Below are 22,702 nucleotides of genomic sequence, written 5' to 3'. Positions count from 1 at the left end.
AGGGGGTGTGCGTGTGCGTGTGCGTGTGCACGTGCGTGCGTGCGTGCGTGCGTGCGTGCGTGTGTGTGTGTGTGTGTGTGTGTGTGTGTAAAGACTGGAGGTCAGTGTTAGGTATCTCCTTAGCTACCTACTCTCTATGTATTTAAACATTTTTAAGTTTTATTTTATTTTGTGTATATGAGATTTTGTGTGTGTCTGTGCACCAGTGCCTGGTGCTGGTGGAGGACAGAAGAGGGTGTTGGGTTCCCCAGAACTGAAGTTATAGGCAATTGTGAGTACTGGGTGCTGGGAACTGAACCCGAGTCCTCTGGAAGAGCAACCAGTGCTCTTAACTACTGAGCCATCTCTCCAGCCCCATCCCTCCCACCCCACTCCTTTTGTGAGACAGGATCTCTCACTGACCCTGGAGCATATTAATTCTGCTACACTGGCTGGCCAGCAAGCCCCAGGGAACCTCCTGTTTCTGCCTCCTCGGTGCTAGAACTGTAGGTGTGCACTGCCATGCTCTGCTTTTTGTGGGGGTGCTTGGGATCCAAACCTAGGTCTTCTTCACACATGCACAACAAACACTTTATTGTGACTGAGCCATTTCCCAAGGTCCTAAATATCTTAACAAGTATATTTTATTACTGTAAATAGTAAATGGATCTAGACTTATTAACTTGATCTGTAAGAGCAAAACCTAATTTGTAATTTAAAAAAAAAATGAAAAGCAGTTATTCCAAGTAAATGACTTTTCAGAGTTTCATGCTGCAGTGATAATTCATATTGGATTTTGGACTTAAACATTTACTGTTGATTATTGGGAGCTTTGGTAACTTAAATGACAAAATGAATACTTAAGGCTGTGGTGTTTCCTTTTTCTTTTTTTCTTCTTCAGACAGGGTTTCTCTGTGTAGCTTTGTTGCCTGTTCTGGATCTCGCTCTGTAGACCAGGCTGGTCTCGAACTCAGAGATCTGCCTGGCTCTGCCTCCAGAGTGCTGGGATTAAAGGCATGTGTCACTACTGCCCAGCAAGGCTGTGTTTTAAGAGTTATTTTTTGAGTTTTGTATATGGAATCATTTATTGGTTCAGGAACTTTAAAGTCTCATGATCTGCTTGGAGGAATATTTTTGTATTTTATCTACATGTAAGAAGTGATAGTCCTGCAGGGTGTAGGTAATAACATTAGCAGTAGTTAATGATGTGTTAAAGGATTTGTTCTCAGTAGCTTAATGTTCTTAACCAATTTAGTCCTCTCAACAACCCTTACAAGTTGCGATTTTATCTTTATCTTCCAGTTAAAACTTCGAGGTATAGAGAATAAACAATTTCCCGAGATTGTAGAGTAAGTGGTGGAAACTGGAGTTCACATTTAGTTTGCCCCCAGATCTCAGGCTCTTAACTTTCAGTGTTAAACTGCTTCAATGAATTTGCTGTCTCTTTAGAACATACCATTCTGTGATAGGGATGGCTTGAACTTAAGTTGCTGTCTAATAGTGGACCGTGAGGATTGGGGAGATGACTTACTGCGGATAGTGCTTGTGTGCGAACATAAGGACCTTGTTCAGATCTTCAACACCCATGTAAACAGTTGAATGGTAGTGTGTTCTAGAAATGTTGCTGGTTCTAGACAGGCAGATCCCTGGAGCTCCCTGGCCATTCAGTCTAGCCAAAATGGTTCAAAAAGTAAGGTTGAAAGCAATTGGGAAAGCCACCATTGTCAACCTCTGGCCTCTATGTGTGCACACACAGTTGTGAGTGCACCTTTACACATATGCACACAGGCATACACACAAGAATATGTAGTGAAAATAATTGCCATAATGAGGGAAGGAGAACTAGTTTTCATCTTGAAGGCCACACCTGAGACTGGCATTTAAATTCTTACAGAGGAGTAGAAGGAGCCAGCATGCAGGAGGCTAGTTGATAGGTCAAGTATTTCTCCATGTGGGAAGGCTTTTGAATGGGAAACAGTTTGAATTGTGAGGAACTGAAGTGAGGTTAGAGCTCAGTGTGTGGTGTGAAGAAGGAACAGGAACTGTTTTATGGTCCTGGTCATCAAGCCTGTGCCCGTGTGTGCGCATGTGAGCATGTTGTATGCCATGGTGTGCATGCAGAAGTCAGAAGGCAAATTGTGGAAGTTGTTTCTCTCCTTCCACCATGTGGGTTCTGGGGCTTGAACTTAGGTTGTCAGTCTTGGCAGTAAGCATCTTTACCTGTTGAACCATGTCAATGGCCAAAAGGTGTCTTAGTAAAAAGGAGTATTAGATAGCTAAGGAATGAAGCAAAGTTCTCACTAGAGGAGAGTGTAGGGTAGTATTGTTGCATTTGAGGTTGTTGATGGAAGTTAAGTATAATAATTAGTTTTTGGGGATTGTGGTTTTCTCCAGTGCTTTATTGAAGTCAGGGGAGTTGTTTGCAGCTTCGCTGGGGAACTAGGAAGGGGAGAGAGAAAGGTGAAGTGAGGGACTAGGATAATTATTGATGAGCTGTGGAATTTAAGTTGATAAAGAGGGAAATGAAACCCAGAACTGATAGGAAGAGAGTGGAGGGGTCATAATTTCATCTCCTTCAAAACAAAGAATTACTTCTGGGAGCCTAAATGAACAAGTGAGTTGGAGGTTCAGCAATAGAACATCTAATTTGTACAGCCTTAAGATAATTTAAGCCCACCTTGTAGCCAAATGGATTGAACATGCACACCTATACCCAGTGACTTGTAGGGCTTATATGTGTGATTTCAAATATGACATATTAAAGTCTTAAAAATCTTTGTTTATTTAATAAATTCAAGTATTAACCCACTTCTTTTTTGACTTGTACTTCCTTTAAATTGGTCACAGGAAAGATAATTCCTTTGATAAATGTCTGGATATATTTGGAATCTTTTGGGAAGTTTGTGGCATAAGGTTTGTCCTTATCATTGTTCTATTCCCGTCAAGAGACACCATGACCAAGGCGATCTTTTTGTTTTTTTGTTTTTTTTTGGTTTTTCGAGACAGGGTTTCTTTGTGTAGCTTTGTGCCTTTCCTGGAACTCACTTGGTAGACCAGGCTGGCCTCGAACTCACAGAGAACCGCCTGGCTCTGCCTCCTGAGTGCTGGGATTAAAGGCGTGCGCCACCACCGCCCCGGCCGTGTTTTTTTGTTTTTTGAGACAGGATTTGTTTCTCTGTGTAGCTTTGGAGCCCTTCTTGTAACTCACTCTGTAGCCCAGAGATCCGCCTGCCTCTGTCTCCTGAGTGCTGGGATTAAAGGCGTGTGCTACCACGCCTGGCTTGACCAAGGTGATTCTTATGAAAGAAAGCACTTAATTGGGAGCTTGCTTACAGTTTCAGAGGGTTAGTCCATGATCATGCCTGGAAGCAGGCAGGCATAGTTGTGAAGCAGTGGCTGAGAGTTTTCATCTTGAATCCTAGGCAGCAGGCAGAGAGAGACAGAGAAGCAGAGAGACACTGGGCCTGGTGTAGTAGGCTTTTGAAACCTCAGAGCTCACACCCAGCGACAGACCTCCTTCAACAAGGTCACGCCTCCTAATCCTTCCCAACAGCCCACCAACTGGGAACTGACATTCAAGTATATGAGCCTATGGGGTCATTCTCATTTGAACCACCATAAGGTCTAAGCTTATTTCCCTTCAAGCTATTCAAAAACTCACATTTATTGCTGGTATACTCTCTTTTTAAGTTTCATACATAGCTAAATGTACACTTAACCATAATGATCCAATAATACTACTACTAGATATGTATGCAAGTGAAATGAAAACATACAGTCACACAGAAACTTAAATGCTTTAGTGCCTTAATCGCCCCACACTGGAAATTATCCAGATGAATTTTTAGCTGGTAAGCTAAGAAACTTTAGTACCTCCATACAGTGAAATAATATTTTGCACTTTGTTTTACAATATGAATGAATGTATTATGCTAAGTGAAAGAAGCAAAACTCATAAGACTATGCATGATTCCACTAAAACATTTTTGTAGATTTATTTATTTACTTATTTATTTTTGGTTTTTCAAGACAGAGTTTCTCTGTGTAACAGCCCTGACTGTCCTGGAACCCACTCCATAGACCAGGCTGGCCTCGAACTCAGAAAGATCCACCTGCCTCTGCCTCCCCAGTACTAGGATTAACGGTGTGTGCTATCACTGTTCAACTTAGATGTATTTATTTTTACTTTGTGTGTGTGTGTGTGTGTGTGTGTGTGCGCGTGTGTGTGCGTGCGTGCGTGGCTACTATGTATGTGTAGGTATCTACAGAAACCAGAAGAGGGTGTCAGATTCCCTGGAGCTGGAGTTACAGGCAGTTTTGAGCTTTCTGACTTGGGTGCTGGGATCCAAACTTGGTTCTCTGGGAGAACAGTAAGCCCTCTTAACCACTAGTCATCTTTCCAGTCCGCCTTTAGGATAGTTTAAAGCAGGTAAACTGCAGGGACAGAAAACTCTAGTGGTTTCCAGGCGTTGAAGGAGGGTTGGATTGCACTGGGCATGGAGAGAACTTTTTTTTAACATTCTATATTTTTTTTATCCTGATTGCTATAAAGGCTACATGTACACTGAGAAAATTAGGTTTTAATATATGTAAGTTACATTTCAAAGTTCTAGCATATAAAGTGTTTTGAAGCCAGGCATGGTGGCACACATCTGTAATTTCAGTGTTTGGGAGTTAGAGATAGGAAGTTCTCCTTAAGTTCAAGGCCAGCTTGGGCTGCATAATGACTTCCAGGCCAGCCAGGGTTGCAATAGAGACCTTGTCTCTGTAGAAAATAGTAAAAATGATAACATTTCCCAATAAGCAAATAATAGTTGAATTATACATATAAATATTGATTAGATTCTGGGATACAGGCGAAATCTACCTATCTTCATCTGTTCAGAGAGCTATGTTTTTACCTACGTTGCATAAGTGAGATTCCTGTTCATCTTCTCCTTCACTGTTTGATTTACGGCAGATATTTTTCTATAGGCTAATCCATAATCTAAAAAGATTTAGCTTCCCTTTCTGAAAATATAGCCAGCATATTCTTTCATCAGCTTGATACGGTACAAATTCTTATCCTAATAGTAAAATGTTTCACTAAAGCTTACCCAGTGATTGGGCAAAACCAAAACTTATTATAAGCCACAGTCTTCCTAGGGTCCCCCCTGCTAGTTAGCCTCCCTGGATCTGTGGGTTGCAGTCTGATTGTCTTTTGCTTTATATCTAGTATCCACATAAGAGTGAGTATATACCATGTTTGTCCTTCTGAGTCTGGGTTACCTCACTCAGGATGATATTTTCTAGTTCCATCCATTTGCCTGCAAATTTCATGCTGTCATTGTTTTTCTCTGCTGAGTAGTACTCCATTGTGTGTATGTACCACATTTTCTTAATCCATTCTTCAGTTGATGGGCATCTAGGTTGTTTCCAGGTTCTGGCTATTATGAATAATGCTGCTGTGAACATAGTTGAGCATGTATGTTTGTGGTATGATTGAGCATTCCTTGAGTATATGTGAGACCTTGTCTCAAAAGGAAAAAAAAAATTTCAACAATTGTGCAGAAACATCTCAAACTCTGTCTTTAGATTCAGCTTATGTCACTTGGGGGAGGAGAATATGGTATATAGGCATCATTAGCACTGGAAAAAAAATCTTTGAATTTCTTGAGACATTATGCAAATATTACATATCTTTATGCTTAACAGACCTCATAGTGTGTCTTTAAAAGGTATTACGGAGTAAGTGTGGTGGCTCATGCCTTTAATTCCAGCAGGCAAAGGCAGATGCAGATGCAGATGCAGATGCAGATGCAGATGCAGATAGATATCTCTGAGTTCAAAGCCAGCCAGAACTACATAGTGAGACCCTGATTGTTGTTGTTGTTTTTTTTTTTTTTTTTAAAAGATTGCAGTGTTAGAAGAGACTAAGAGAACTTTAATGTAGTATTTTTTTCTAGGTTTAGAGCCTGGACCTACATAAATTACCTTAAAATAATAGTCTACAACAAGTTGACACACCACTGCCCCTGGCTTTTTTATGTGGATGCTTGGGATCTGAATTAGGGCTCATACAGGCACTTTACTGACTGAGCCATTTCTCCAGACCCTCCACAGAGTTTGACTGGTTCTGTTTTCCTTTTGAAAATAAATCAAGTTCCTGGACTTAGGAAATTTATGATTTTCATAGGAGAAGAAAATTGTGAATTCTATGCAATCTTAAAGATCCTTTGTTTTATTTTTTATGTGTATATGTGTGTGGGGGATTCATGAATGTACACATAGGTGTGTGCAGATAGATGCATGTGGAGGTTAGAGGTTGATAACAGGTGTCTTTCAACTTGATTTTTGAAACAGAGTCACTGAATCTGGATACTTACTGAATTATTACTCAGGTCTGAATAAAACTTAAATCTTAGGCTAGTTCATCTTCTCTGAGCTGTTTCTAGGATGGACCTACCTAGAGTGTAAGCAGTCTTGGTGTTCACATTAGAGAGTTTAGAGACCCTTGGTTGCTGTAGTTTTTGAGATAAGGTCTCACTATCTGGTCTAGATTGCCCAGATAGGCTTTAGCTGGTCGTCTTGCTGACTCGGCACCATGAGTGCCAGGATGAAGGTGTGTGCCCGCACAGCTCGCAGTGAAAGACTCCCTCTCTTTTTTGGGTTTTCCAGACAGGGTTTCCCTGTGTAGTCCTGGCTGTCCTGGAACTCCCTCTGTAGACCAGGCTGGCCTAGAACTCACAGAGTTCACCTGCCTCTGCCTCCTGAGTGCCAGGATTAAAGGCGTGCACCACCACCGCCTGGCCAGTGAAAGACTCTTAATCTTGGAGGTAGTGTAAAATGTTACAGTGGAGATACAGCTTTTTAATATAGGGGAAATTTTGGCAAGCCAAATCTTTGAGCCAATAGTCTCTAATTTAGTTGTGTCTTGTGAGTTCATATCGTCAGTATATTCTAGTTTCATTTCTGCTGCTATGATAAAATAACCTGACACAAAAAACAAAACCCAAAAACTTTCAGCTTATAATTCCAGATTTTTTTCAGCTTATAATTCCAGAGTTTATTTTAGCTTATAATTCCAGATTATAGCCCATCATAGTAGGGAAGCCAAGGCTGCAGAAATTAAAGTACCTGGTCATGTTCAAATCAAGCATTGAGCAAAATGAACTGCGTGCGTGGTTGCCAGAGTTCTGCTGGCTCTTTCCTTTTTCTTTAGTCCAGGGCCCAGCCCATGAAATGGTGCCACCGACATTCAAGGTGGGTCTTCCCACATCTATTAACCTAATTAAGAAAATCCCTCATAGGTATGAGCTCAGGCCAACAATATAAACTCTTTCTCATTGAGACTATCTTCCCATGTGATTCTAGATTTGATAAGTTGATTAAAACTAGCCATCGCAAAGTGTTTCTAATTGTGATTTTAGAAAATTAGATATTTTTCCATTCTGATACTATTTTTATTTTGGGAGGGGGGTTGTTTTGTGTTTTCAGACAGGGTTTCTTTATATAACAGCACTGGCTGTCCTGGAACCCACTCTGTAGACCAGGTTGGCCTCAAACTCAGAGATCTGCCTGCCTCTGCCTCCCAAGTGCTGGGATTAAAGGTGTGCGCTGCCACAGCTGGCCCTGATACTATTTTTAAAAATAATACATTTTCATATTTTCTTTTACCTATAACACCTAGTCTGTTCTAATCCTAAAATGTCTAATAGATCATGCACTCGTTATTGATGTAACCAACCTTCTTATTAAATAAGAAACACAGAAACAATGGAAAAGAGAAAGCCGAGAGGTCAGACCTCAGAGCCAAAATCTCACCCTTCCGCCTGCGGTGTCCCAGCCTCCCGAATGAGAGCCCTATTTCCTGTCCTGTTTGTCTATTTAAAGAGACAGAACAAGCCACAGCTATCTCACCTCACCAGTTCCTCAGCTGGTCCTGTTTCCTCAGACTGGAAGCTTCTGTGTCCTCATCCCAATAGCTCTCAGCTGAACTGTGTTGCTCCAAAGCCTGAAAGCTTAACCAGCCAAATGCTTCTAGTTTCTGGGTCTCACGCCCTATATATCTTTTTGCTTTATATCACCACTCCTGGGATTAAAGGCTGGTTCTGGATTAAAGCGTGTGCCACCACCGACACACTCTTGCTATGGCTCTAATAGCTCTGACCCCCGGGCAACTTTATTTATTAACATACAATCAAAATCACATTTCAGTGTAATTAGATTACCACCACAACTCGTGTCTGTGTATTTGCATGTGTGTGCATGTGCATGATTGTGAGCATGTGTGTGTTTTGAGACAGGGATTCACTGTCTCAAAGCTGGCCTCAAGCTTTTGGTCCTCTTCCTTGAGTTGCCTGTGCCCTGCAATTCCAGCCATGTTTCACTATGCCTGGCTTCCACTTGTACATTCTGTCTCTTGGGCTACCGTTGGGATAGTTAGTTCCTTGAAAACAGCTACAAGACAGTAAGAGTCTTCATTTATTTTGCTGTTACAGAAGGAGAAGGAAAATGTTGTCCTGGGAGAATGTGAGATTCTAGAACTCTAAATGTCTACTTTTGATGTTAAGTTTGGTCAAATGCACGTCAGCTATTCTAACCAGTACTGTGGTTTTTACACATCTGGAAAGCAGTTATCGTACTGTTGTCATTTCTCTGTGGGTTTGTTGTTGTTTAAGATCTATTTATTTATTATGTACACAGAAGAGGGCGCCAGATCTCACTACAGATGGCTGTGAGCCACCATGTGGGTGCTGGGAATTGAACTCAGGACCTCTGGAAGAGCAGTTGGTGCTCTTAACCTCTGAGCCATCTCTCCAGCCCTCTCTGTGTTTTATTACTATATTTAGTCTATTTGATAATGCAGCCGTTAAAATTGAAAGTAAAATGTCAGAAACACATTAGTCTGTTCAAGAATTAGGCCAATGAAGAAATGAACTGAAACACATTGTTGTCTAAAACTCATTTACAAATCACATCTGAAATTGTTTTGGAATGAAATTCCCTGTTGTTCTTCTGTTTTCATAAATAACATCAGTGAGAGTAGATGGCTGCGCAAACAAGTTGTTTGGTGCTCTTCATCCTTTAACTCTACCTCATTTTTCCTTTAAAGCCATGTAAGCCCTTCCTATGAACCTCCCCAAACTCAAAGTAATAAAAGAGAGCTGGGATACAGCTCCATGACGGGCCCTAGATTCAGTTCTCAGTGCCCAAAAGGTGGGGAGTGGAGAAAGAAAGAAAGAAAACTACAAAATACCCAACATCAGCAGCAGCAGTGGTATTTTGCAGTACTGGGGTTTGAACCCAGGACTTTGTAAATTAATACATACTCTACCACTGGATTACTCCGTGTGTCAGTTTAGTGTTGCAATGCCATGTTGAAAAGTCTTGGAGGGCACTATCTATTTATGTTTAACCCACATAATAATAATCTGTATGTTCTGTTAACAAAATTATTTGCAGCAAATGTTTCTAGTTTTGCCAAAATCTGAGTTTTATAAACAAAATTAGTTTAAAAAAATAAAGGGCTTTACAGTCAGGTATCCTGATCTGTTTTATTTTGTTATTTATTTTTTTAAGATCAAACAACTATTTTTTTTATTGAAAATGGTTTTTTACACAATATATTGATTAAAATTTCCCCTTCTCAAACTCCTCCCAGATCCTCACCATCAACCCACTATCATTAGGGGAAAAAAATCTAGAAAAACATAATAATAAAATAAAAATAGTCTCAGCCCCACTCTTTAGTAGTTTTATAATCTTGGAAGTTTCTAAACTCACTTTACCTCAGTTTCCCTAGTTATAAAATGACAGTACTAATAGCTCATTTTATGAGCCATCAGGATTAAATGACTTAACTCATAGAAATTGTCTAGGAGAAACTGTCAACTAGTATCCGTAAATGTTAGCTGCTGCCAGCCTTTTTATTCAGAAACAACACCATTGTATCATTTGCGGTGAATTTGTATTGCTTCTTAACACAGGCATTTTTTATTCCAGTGTGATATATGTGGCTAATTAGACTACACATTTAATCCCAGCACTCGGGAGGCAGAGCCAGGCGGATCTCTGTGAGTTCGAGGCCAGCCTGGGCTACCAAGTGAGCTCCAGGAAAGGCGCAAAGCTACACAGAGAAACCCTGTCTCGAAAAACCAAAAAAAAAAAAATAAATAAATAAAAAAAATAAAAAATTAAAAAAAAAGTTACTGTTGGGTAAAAGCCCTAAGAATGTTTTACTTTCAGATTCTGCACCGGCTAGTGTTTTGTGAACTTGAAACAAGCCAGAGTTGTTTGAGAAGAGAGAACCTCAGTTGAGAAAATCTCCCCACGAGATTGGACTGTGGACAAGTCTGTGCACAGTGCACTTTCTTGATTAATGATTGAGGTGGGAAGGTCTAGCCCACTACAGGTGGTGCTACCCCTAGGCCTTGGTCCTTCATGGTATAGACCCCAGAATGAACAAGCCATGGGAAGCAAGCCAGTAAATAGTGTTCTTTCATAACCTCTGCTTCAGTTCCACTCGCCAGGTTCCTGCCTTGCTCCTGCTATGACTTCCCAAGATGGTAGACTACAAGCTGAAAGATGAGATAAACCCTTACCTCCCCAAGTTGCTTTTTGGTCATGGTGTTTTATCACAGCAGTAGAATCTCTAAAATAGAAATCATAACTTTTTTTGTTGTTTTGAGACAAGATGTCATATAGCCTAGGCTGGCATTGAATTCACTGTGGAATTGAGGATGACTTTGAACTCCTAATTCTTCTGCCTCCATCTCCATTGTGATGGGATCATAGACATACATTGCTTGATATTTTGAGACAGGTTGTCACTCTGTAGCTCAGGCTGGCTTGGAGCATGTCATGAAGTCCAGACCTGGGTATGTTATCTCATGCCTATAATCCCAGTAATGGAGATTGAAAGCCGTTTTGACTCAGTCACAACATTAAAAAAATAACTACTATGTTGTTTGTCAGACTGTAATGAAAGAAGAATTTAACCTGGGAAACTAGGAAAGACAGTCGCATATTAAGCACAGTTGATAACTTTATCCATATTGTCTTGTCATACCTGGTGCCTGTCTAGGTGAATTTCTGGATTTTAGGAATTGCTAATTTAATCTTCTCTTTTAAAGACAGAACTGCATCTAGGAGTGTATCAGACCTCTTAAAGCAGAGTAGTTTGACAACTGAGTCTAGACCCAGACCCCCCAAATTATAATCCGATCTCCTCAGTTTGCACCATGTGAAAATTTGTGGTATAAAGAATCAGACACAGAAAATGGATGACTTAATTAGGATGAGTAGTAGCTCTTTAGAGTAGAGATGGGGCCAGGTAAGATAGGCACGCCCCTAGTCCTAGTACTTGGGTCACAAGTTTTAGACTGGCCTGGCTTCATAGGAAGACAATTGTATGTTTAAAAAAAAAAAAAATGAAGCTGGACCTTGAATCTACAGTATCCTCTCTATTTTAGTGTGATTTGACTCCTGGTTTTAGTGAAACTTGTTTCTGTGTACCTTAAGAGACTGTTAATTTTCTTTCAACCTATATATTTTCATGTATTTATGTGTGTGTGTGTGTGTGTGTGTTGTGTGTGCTGTGTGCGCGCGCATCAGCACAACAGGGGTGCATGCTGTAGTGTGCATCTGGAAGATAGTGGAAAACTTTGTGGAGAACTGATTCTCTGGTTCTGCTGTGGGTTCCAGGGATTAAATTCAAGTCATCAGCCTTGCACTTTCCACTGAGCCATCTTGCCAGCTGCCTTTTCAGTTGATGGGGTAGATTATGAAGGATTGAAATTGAAAAGAGGTATCTATATTAAGAATTTCCTTTCCTTGCAGTTTTCAGATTTTGGAGCCTAAGGAACATTTTCCAGGGAAGACTGCCAGTGCAGACACTTTGGCAACCAAGATCTTGATACGTAGCCACAGACTGGAATACTGGTGGGCCACAGTCCTCAGAAACCTTTTTAAGACAGGTAGGTGAAAGACTGGGGAATGGAAATGTGGGTTATTAACTGCTGGAAAAGTCCATCCTTCCTGTTTTCAATTCCATTTTATGTGTATGGGTATTTTGCCTGCATGTATGTCTGTGTACCATGTGTGTTCCTGTGCCTGAGGAGGCCAGAAGAGGGCAATGGATCTCCTGGAACTGGAGTTTCAGATTATTTTGAACTACCATGTGGGTACTGGGAATCATACCTGGGTCTAGAAGAGCAGCCAGAGTTCTCAAAGACTGAGCTATCTCTCCAGCACTCTTCTTGTTTTTGGTTAGATTAACTAGTTAACTGTCTTTACATTTTTAACCTTTTTTGCTTGGTAAAAACAAAGCATTCCAAAGTGGGTAATATACTTTTTGTATTATAAAATTTATTATAATATTTATTGTATTATAAAGTATTTGTTAAGATATTAGTGGTAATGTGTTTATGAACTTGTATGACATATTGATTTCATTATAAGTTATTGTAGATTTAGTAGCTTTTAGAGCATCCATCCATCCATCCATCCATCCATCCATCCATCCATCCATCCTTCTATCTATTTTGTTTTGAGATAGAGTTTTACCCTGTAGCCCTAGCTGGCCTACATCTCACTATGTAGTCCATGCTGGCCTTAAACTCACAGCGTTTCACTGCCTCTGACTCTTGAGTGCTGGGGTAAGAGGTGTGCGTGCGTCACCACACCTGGCAGGCGTGTTTGTTTTGCTTACACATCTGCAATTTGATTAAGATTCTTGATGAGTTTGCTGGTCTTCGTGGCATGAGGTGGGATAGTTAGGAGTGTGACTCGGTGGCCAAGAACTGCAGTCCTTTGAATGCTTGCTCACTCCTGTGTCTGCTGGTGAATGCTGACTTGGCCGAGTCCTCAGCCTGGGCTGTTAGCCACCACACCTACACTATACTTCTGTGACTTCTTGGCTTTCTCACAGCATGGTTACTAGATTCAAGAACATCCTGAGAGAGGAGGGGGCAGGCAGATGATTTACTTGAGTTAGCTTGGAAGTCTTGGAAGTCACATAGTATTACTTCATTCTGGGTTTTTTTTTTTTTTTTTTTGAGACAGGGTTTCTCTGTGTAACAGTTTTGCCTGTCCTGGAACTCGCTTTGCAAACCAGGCTGGCCTTGAACTTACTGAGATCCACCTGCCTCTGCCTCTCGAGAACTGGTATTAAAGGCGTGTGCCACCACTGGCCGGCTACTTCATTATGTTTTTTGAGAGGTTATAAAAGTCTGTATAGGTGAGGATAATTGGGAAGTGGACATAAACCCCTCCCTTGGAGGCAGGACTATCAGCATCACATTGTAAGAGCATTTCATAGGGAATCAACTGTTCTTGCCATCTTTCAGGGATATGATTTGTCACAGTTTGTATTTTTAAAATTATCTTAGTGTGTGTGTGAGTGCGTGTGTGCGTGCGTGCGTGTGCGTGTGCGTGTGTGTGTGTGTTGGGGGGAAGTTGCACAAATTCACAGCACACATGTGGAAGTCAGGACAATTTTTAGGGGTCAGTTCTCTTCTACCATGGTAACCTTGGGATTGAACTCAGGTTGTCAGATTTGGCAATATGCACCTTTTCCCACTGAGCCATCTCACAGACCCAGATAATGTGTGAGGCCATGTATTTGATCCCCAGTACTGAGCCTTGTAGCTATTCAGATATGGTGGCACACACTGTAGTCTCAGTACTTGGGAAGCAGAGGCAGGTAGATTGCTGCAAGTTTGAGTCCATTCTGTATGCATAGTAAATTCTAAATCAGCCAGAGCTACACAGCAAGACTGTCTCACAATATGTGTGTGTATGCACGCATGCGCTTGTATATAGGCATGCTCTAAGTGTTTTACGTATTTATAATCCCAGCACCATAGAGGTGGAGACAGGAGGATTGAGGCTTTAAGGTCAGCCTGCCGGACTGCAGTGTGTGACCCCCATTTCAAAAAACCAAAGAAAGAATTGGGACTGGAGAGATGGCACAATGGTTAAGAACACTTGCTATTCTTGCAGAGGACCCAGGTTCAATTTCAACACCCACATAGTGACTTATAACCATTTGTAATTCCAGTTCTATAGGATCTGATGCCTTCTTCTGACCTTCTTTGGCACCAGACATACACATGGTGCAATACATACATGCATGCAGAATACTCATATACATAAAATAAAATAAATCTAAAAAAAAATGTTTAAGCTGGACATGGTGGTGCACACTTCGGGAGCAGAGGCAGGCCAATCTCTTGAGTTCTAGGCCACCATGGTCTACAGAGTGGGATCCAGGACAGCCAGGGATGCATACAGAAACCTTGTCTTGAAAAAGCAACCAACCAACTAACCAACCAACCAACCAAACAAACAAATTCTCCCTTTCCCCAAAATGGGAAAGCTTGGGGCCTCAGATCTAGACAAGGAGTCACAGGTAAGTGGGGACACTGAGACTGGGAATAATAAATTGTCTTTCTCAGGAAGAGCCCTCAATTGATTATCCAATATCCAGGGTCCTGAGATCATAAAATGAATAGTATTCGTACTGAGCAGTTTGTACTTAGGAATACATACATGCACACATGCATGCATGCACAAACATATGTGTATATATACAACAACAAAGAAGCCATACATTTGTGAGTGAGCCGAGGAGTTGGAGGAAGGAAAGGGAAGCGGGGAGTGATGTAATTATAATATAAAAAAATTTTAGAGCCAGGCATTGGTGGCGCACGCCTTTAATCCCAGCACTCAGGAGGCAGAGCCAGGCGGATCTCTGTGAGTTCGAGGCCAGCTTGGTCTACAGAGTGAGATCCAGAACAGGCACCAAAACTACACAGAGAAACCCTGTCTCAAAAAACAAAACAAAAAATAAATGAATGAATGAATGAATGAATGAATAAATAAATAAATAGAAAAACAAAATAAAAAGTTTATTTTTAAAAACTAAAGGAGAAATATATAATAAATGAAAAAGATGAGCATTCAATAAACATTTGAGTTCTTCTTGTCTAAAATTATTAGGACTCTCGAATAAAATTCAAATATACATAACCATACATGTATGATTTATGAAAGAATTTTATTAGATTGTGTTACACAGTTGAAGTCTGTCTAGTCAGTTCAACAGTGGCTGTGTGCATGCTTAGACAGACAGGTTCCAGGTAGCTTCTCAGTCCAAGAAGTAGGAAGTAAGAACGAGGGGGATCAGTGATGCAGCCGAGTCGGAGGCTGAGGGCCTGGAAGTCCTCTGCAGGTACTGGTGTGGGTCTGTGTGGGAAGCTAAAGAACTGGAGTCTGATGTCCAGGCAGTGGCAACAGCAGTAGAGTTCGCTCAGGAAGAATGGAGCTGGCACACACTGTGTGGCTTCCTTCCACCTTTTGTTCCATCTTGCCATGCATTGCCGCCCCCAAGCCTGTTAGAAGTGCCCCTGTGTTGAGGGCAGGTTTTTTCTCCTTAGCTGCTGCTCTGTGTGCCAGTCATCTCTAGAAATGCTCTCACAGACATACTTAGAAGAATGCTTTCTTAAGTGTTTTAGGTGTTTCTCCATCTAATGGAGTTGACAGTTAAGGTGACAGTTAAAATTAATTATTGAAATGCCCAAAAGAAAGAGAAAAAATGGAGTTTGGATTTTATTTTGTGCTGACAAACTAATGAATACACAACTATAATTAAAAGCAGAGATAAAAGTGTACAAACAAGACAAAGTATAAGATCTATAACTTGGAAAACTTTGTTTTCTTCTTTTTTCCAGAATATGCTAGTAATTTTACAGTCTACTTGGAATTTTCTTCCTTATTTTAATAATTTGAGACTTATTTGAGGAATTGGTGTCCAATTTAAATTTGAAAAACTAGTGTCAGCTTAACGACACACCTCAAGTTTTTCTTGTCTCTGCTTCCTTTATAGAAAACTGTATGCTCTCTTTTTAGAATTGAACAATCTTACTTGCTAAATTTCTAGTAAATTAAAAAAAAAATCAGTGGTACAAGAAAACTTACATAGTCTTATAATTGTTGGTTGGTTGTCTTATTGATGAAAGTTCCCAATTCTATAACTTCCCTGTGACACAGTATACCTAGTTTGAATGCAACACTGTGATATTGTTAGATAATGCTCCAGTCATTACATAGAGTTCTATGTCCAGTTTCACAGTTTAGTTTGGTGGAAGAAGAAAGGTAAGATAAGATACACCAGAATGGGAGGCTTCCTAACATTTTTTGTTTTAACTTTTATTTTGAAATGGTTTTAGATTCACAAGAAGTTATATCAGGAAAGCAGTGATGTGCTCATTACCCTGTTCTTCCACAGACGATATATATTACATAGGTATAGTGGCAATCCAAGCTAGGAAAATAATATTAACTGCAATTTATTATGAAACCTTTCAGATATATCCAAGGTTGTACAGAATAGTATGTTGAACATCTCTATGTTCCCACTGATAATTCAATAATTTTTTAAAAATTACATTTATTTGTGTGTGTGTGTGTGTGTGAGAGAGAGAGGAGAGAGAGAGACAGAGACTCAGACAGACAGACAGACATAGACATGAACATGCCTTGGTAAAGGGGTGGAGGTCAGAGGACAATGTGCAGGAATCTTTTGCTTTCCATCATGTGGATCCTGGAGATTGGACTTAGATCCTGAGGCTTGGTGACAAGTGCCCTTTATTTACTGAGCCATCACCAGCACACAGTGGTATTCCTCAGTACTATTTAATGCATCATTCAGGCCTAGTATATTTCTATATGGTGGTTTAATTCTTCATATAGAGGACTGGGTTATTGTTTCATTATCTCTCTTGTTGCAGAAAAGAAAAACCAGATTTTCTTTCATAAAGTTGTCCAAAGTAGTGTGTCTAATCAGCAAAGAAGTAAAGTCTGGACGTATATATCCAACAAGCAGTTAAAGCTAGAGACGATTGTATCAAGACTATAAGAACTGGGCCTCCAAGAAGGCCCAGTGAACAGAGGTGCTTACCGCCAAGCCTGACTGTGGTGATTTGAAAGAAAATGACCCACATAGGGGCACTAATTAGGAGGTGTGGCTTTGTTAGAGGAAGTGTGTCAGCTTTGAGGTCTCCTATGCTCAAGCTGTGCCCAGTGTGGTACAGAATTTCCTTCTGCTGCCTGCGGATCAAGATGTAGAACTCGGGCTGGAGAGATGGCTCAGTGGTTAAGGGCACTGGCTGCTCTTCCAAAGGTCCTGAGTTCAATTCCCAGCAACCACATGGTGGCTCACAACCATCTGTAATGAGATCTTGTGCCCTCTTCTGGCCAGCAGGCATACATGCAGACAGAACACTGAATACATAATAAATAAATAAATAAATAAATAAATAAATAAATAAATAAATAAATAAATAAATCTTAAAAAAAAAGATCATGAGCTCTCAGCTCCTTCTCCAGCATCATGTCTTCTTGCACACAGAGCATTCTTATCTTCCCAAGCTCCTACCAAAATGGCCTATTAAACTCTACTTAAGGTATTCATGGTACTTAAGATATTTCAGCCAATAATCCCAAACTCTTCCTACACTCCACTTCCAAAGACCTAAGAGCCACATGATGAGATTTAGTGCAGCAGTGACCCCACTTCTGATTCCAGTTTTCTGTATGTTCCCTTTATATGACTACTGTTACTGTGGTCAGACACCCAACAAAAGCAATTTGAAGGAGCAAGGGTTTACTTTGGTTCCCAGTTTGAGGACACCTCCATCCTGGTGGGGAAGACACGGCAGCAGGAGACTGGCATCTAGTCACTGAGTATCGCTAATGCTCATGCTCAGCTGAGTGACACTTCCTACCTCAGCTAAGCTGTCGAGGTAACCCTCACAGCCATGCACAGAGGCTTGTTTCTTTGATGATTTTAGATATTGACAGTCAATATTAGCTATTTATTATATGAGACAGTAATGTCATGGTGGTTGTACATGGTGCCACCACCTGTTTTCTGACCGGGAAGTGAATAAAAGAGGAAGAGGAAGGAGCTCGTGTCCCCATTCCACTTAAAGGACTTCCTTCAATGATCAGAAGACTTTCTCATTAGGTCTCACCTCTAAAAGTCCCATAACTTCAGTTGTAGAGCATTTGCCTAGCATGTACTCGACCCTGGGTTCCAAACTCTATCACAGTAAAAAAAAAAAAAAATTGGTCAAGCTTTTAACACATAGACCTATAGTAACCAAATGCCTGTAGGGAGCACAGTTGGCCATGCTTGGCGATCACTAGTCTACGTGCAGGCACAGTAGACTAGTTCTGCATTAAAGCTTGGTGGCTGATAGTTCATAATTGGTGGTCTAGCATTTGTTGTGAATATGCTGATCTCTGATCTGCTGGGAGTTTGCTTGAGGCCAGATAAAGTAAAATAAAACTCCTATGTTTGCTGTTTGATAGATTTTTGACCAGTGTACATGTAAAGAAATATTTTTCTCTTTCTTTATGGGTCCTCCAACAGACTAGTTCATTTGCCTGATGGTTTGAGTTCTGTAGGTAGCAGGTGAGAACAAATCCCATTGTGCAAATGCTTTTCAAATCTCAGTTATGTCTCATTTTCTAATGTTTCATTGGCCATATCCAATGAGCATAGCCAAGCCAGAATTCTCAAGGAGTAGAGATAGATTCCATCTCTTGATGTGAGGAATAGCAAAGCCACATTGTGAAGAATTACAGATAAAGAATAGGAGGAATTACTGTGGCCAGTTTTGTTCACAATTTACTGATTTTTTTCTATGCCTTACAGCCCTTTCATTCCAGTTATTATTCCCATATAGTCTTTCTTGTTGTGATTTCATTGTTTTTGAGATAATCCATGGTTATTTAATTTTACCCATGTTTCTTCTTTGTAGTGCTTTTTTATTTCTTTCCTGTTACCATGCTTCCATCTGGAATTTTCTTAATAGAAACTTTTTTTTAATTTTGCCTTAATTATTTTTTATTGTTGTTTTGTTTTGTTTTTCGAGACAGGGTTTCTCTGTGAAACAGTCCTGGCTGTCCTGTAACTCACTCTGTAGACCAGGCTAGTCTTGAATTCAGAGATCTGCCTGCCTCTGCCTCCTGAGTGCTGGGACTAAAGGCATGCACCACCACTACCCAACTTGCCTCAATTTTTGAAGGATCTGTCTGTAAGACATAGAATTCCTTGTTCTAAGTAATTTCCTTTAAACCTTTCAAGTATATCATTCTATTGTATTCTTAGTCCATTGTTTTGGTTAAAGAAGCCATGTTTTTGTTTTGTTGCACTTTAAGTTAAGACACTTGAGGTCCATCACTGATACTTGTCTTTTGCCAAGTTTGTCCTACCTCTTCTGATGTTGTTTCAGCTTTACTTGTTCATTTCTTCTGAATTCTAGATATCTCTGTGTTAAATCATTCCTTGAGTTCTGTGTGTCTCTCATGCAGTTTTCCTTTAAAAACAAACAAACAAGTTCTTATAAATCCCAGGCCAGCCTCCACTCACTGTGCAGTCAAGAATGACCGATATTTCTGATCCTCTTGCCTCCACCTCTCTGGTGCTGGACGTAGAGTCTGGTGCCACTGTACCTGTTTCATGCAGTATTGGAATTGACCCCAGGGCTCCCTGCGTTGCTAGGCAAGCACTCTACAGCTGAGCTGCATCCCTGGCCACTTGCATGCTGTTTCTGTACTTTCCAACCTTTTCCCCTCATGCTTCATCTGTTTGGTGTGTACAGATGCATTTTCTAGTTCACTTAATGTTCAATCTACTGCTGAAGGCATCTGTTATCCTGTTATTATATAGTGTGTATTCTTTAGTTCTAGAATTCCAGGTTGTTTTTGTCTTTGTTGTTGTTGTTTGTTTTTATAGATTCCAATTCTCTGGTAAATCTTGTCACCTATTTTCCTAAACATACTAATCATAGTTATTTTCAAGTCTATACTTGGTAATTGCAGTGTTTAGATCCTTTTATTTTTGTTCTGTTTTTCTGTTGTCTGCTTTTTCTCTTGACTTTCATTCATTTGGTCTTGTCTTACCTTTTCTGGTAATTTTTCAAATGGATGTCAAAACTTGTACATGAGGAGTGATAGATGCTGTTGGTGATATGGCTCGTTAGAGAAGATTTAATTTTCTTCTGATGGTAGTTAAAAGTAGAAGCAAGTGACCTTGATTCATAGGCTTGAGATGGCTTGAGCCTTTGTTTTAGGCTTCTCAAGGGCTGGTTTAAATCCAATTTCCATTTGCTTCAAGTGTTGCTCTTCAGAGGTATCAAATGGAACCCTGGGGTGTTTGCCAGGACCTTTCTTTTTGACAGATCTTGAACTCTTCATTTTTTTCTCTTAGTCAATCTGAAGGCTCTATTTGTTTATTTATTTTTATACTTTAAAATAGGCAGTTTGCTTAATTCTTGTCGTCTTGCCTCACCCAGGTTAGAATTTGCTAAATTACTCTGAGGACAGAAGCAATATTGGATGTCTAGAGTTATTTTTCTGTGATTGGTTTTTCTCTGGATTTTTAGCCCCTATGCTAGCTAGTCTTTTGTCACACTTGACACACAAACTAGAGTCATCTGAAAGGAGGGAACCTCAGTTGAGAAAAGAACTCCATAAGATCTGGCTGAAAGGCATTTTCTCAATTAGTGATTGATGGTGGAGGGCCCAGCCCATTGTGGGTGGTTCCATCCCTGGGCCTAGTGGTCCTAGGTTCTGTAAGAGAGCAGGTTGAGCAAGCCAGTAAGCAGCACCCCTCTATGGCCTCTGCATCAGCTCCTGCCTCTGGGATCCTGCCCTGCTTGAGTTCCCGTCCTGACTTTCTTCAAAAATGAATGGTGCAATGGAAGTGTAAGCTGAATAAACCCTTTCCTTCCCAACTTGCTTTTTGGTCATGGTGTTTCACTGAAGTACTAGAAACCCTAACAAAGACAGCCCCTCACATCCTGCCTGTTTCAGCAGCTCTGAACTCTTGACTTCTGTCTCTGCAGCTGCCTTAAGACTTAGAGAAGCTCTTACCCATAGGCAGTCCTTCAGAAAAGGTAGTGGAAAGTGCCAGACTTCCTCTATATTTTGTTTTTCTCTAATATACTCCGTAATCCCAATTGCTTTGTCTCTTTATTTGTTTTAAATATTTTTTTTATTTTTAATTACTTATGTAGGGCTAGGGAACTGCCTGGGCAGCCAGAAAATGGTGTCAGATCCCCCAGGGCTGGAGTTGTGAGCTCCCTGATATGGGTGCTGTGACCTAAACTCAGGTCCTCTACAAGAGCAGTAAGAAGCACTATTAATTGTTAAGCATCTCTCTAGCATCTTTGTTTTAAGTCAAGTTCCTGAAGTTTTTCTTACCAGAATTGATTGGATAAAAGGTATTCTGTATCTCAGCTTATTAAGAATTTAACAAATAATATTAAAAACTTTATAAAATAGCAAATTAATAGTTTAAACATATGTTGATTCATTAATTTGATGTATCAGAATCCTGCCATCATACAACTTACATTCTTGTAGGGAAAGCAGTTATTGAATACTCACTTTTTAATTTAAAATTATAATAAACAGTAAAGGAGCGGCTCATTGTATTATAAACTTACAGAGGTAGCTGGCTTGGTTACAGTGTAGAGGTGGTTAAGGGCAGCTACTCTGAAGAAGTGATATTTGAGCAGAGCTCTGAAGGATGCACAGATTAACTTCAGGAAAAGTAATGGCTTGTGAGAACTATGAATTGAAGACTTTGAGATGAGAAGCATGGCAGGTTTAACGTTTCAAAGAAGGCTGGGATGCTTGGTCTGATAAGGCTAAATCATGCTAGACTTTGTAAGCCACAGCAAGGATTTTCTTACAGTTTTCCTTTTCCTTCCAGCTCTAATCTGATCATTAATCTGACTCTACTTTTTCCTTAGTCTCCTCTGTCCTAAGACAGACTTGCTGTGGATATTGATCGCTCTGTATGCTGTGAATGTGTTGCTCTGATTTGGTTGATAAATAAAATGCTGATTGGCCAGTAGCCAGGCAGGAAGTATAGTATAGGCAGGACAAGCAGAGAAGAGAATTCTAGGGACAGGAAGGCCGAGTCAGGAGACTCTGCCAGCCGCCGCCATGAGAAGTAAGATGTAAAGTACCAGTAAACCACAAGCCATGTGACAACTTACAGATGAATAGAAATGGGTTAATTTAAGATTTAAGAACTAGATAGCAAGAAGCCTGAGCCATTAGGCCAAACAGTTTAAATAATATAAGCATCTGTGTGTTTTTTTGGGTCTGAGTAGCTGTGGCCCAGGCAGGACTGGAGATAACTCCAGCTACACAGACTTACTTATTTATTCTATAGAATTATATTAGGTATCTTTTATTGGTAAGGTTCTAAATTTGGTACTATAGTAGATTTAAGGAAATGTGGATATCTGCAGTGCTGGGGCTCAAATGTCCTCAGCCTAAAGAGTTACTATAGAATCAAACTAAGTTTAATGTTACTTGTAGCTCCATGGTTTTCTTTTTTTTTCTTTTTTAAAGATATCAATAAATGATTTTTTTTTTTACCTTTTTAGAGCTTTATTGGGGGGGGGGGAGGAGATGGAGAGAGAGAGAGAGAGAGAGAGAGAGATGGGAGGAAGGAGCGGAAAGGAGAGGGGACCATGATTGCTACTTTTTAAGTTTTTAAATTTTTTCTTTGAGAATTTCATATGTGTGTACATTGAAATAAGATCATAAACATTTATTTTTTCCTTTCTAATTCCTCCCAGATCCATCCTAACATATGTCCCTCCCAATTTCTTGTCCTATTATTTTTTAAATAATCTGCTAAATCCAGCTAGTG

General features: G+C 40.2%; 1 protein-coding gene across 7 annotated transcripts in view; it reads left to right on the top strand.

Moving 5' to 3' along the window:
• Numb (NUMB endocytic adaptor protein) overlaps positions 1-22,702 on the top strand; it is a 104,855-nt gene that overhangs the window by 18,191 nt on the left and 63,962 nt on the right. For all 7 annotated transcript variants that reach the window (XM_037210699.1, XM_028877094.2, XM_037210698.1 and 4 more), the window contains exon 2: positions 11,800-11,936. The gene's annotated coding sequence lies outside the window, so the exon portion shown is untranslated. The remainder of the gene's footprint in view (positions 1-11,799; positions 11,937-22,702) is intronic.

This window comes from Peromyscus leucopus, chromosome 14 (assembly GCF_004664715.2).
Source record: "Peromyscus leucopus breed LL Stock chromosome 14, UCI_PerLeu_2.1, whole genome shotgun sequence".
NCBI lineage: Eukaryota > Metazoa > Chordata > Mammalia > Rodentia > Cricetidae > Peromyscus > Peromyscus leucopus.
The sequence above is the reverse complement of the archived record's forward strand: the minus strand, read 5'-3'. Positions and strand labels throughout refer to the sequence as shown.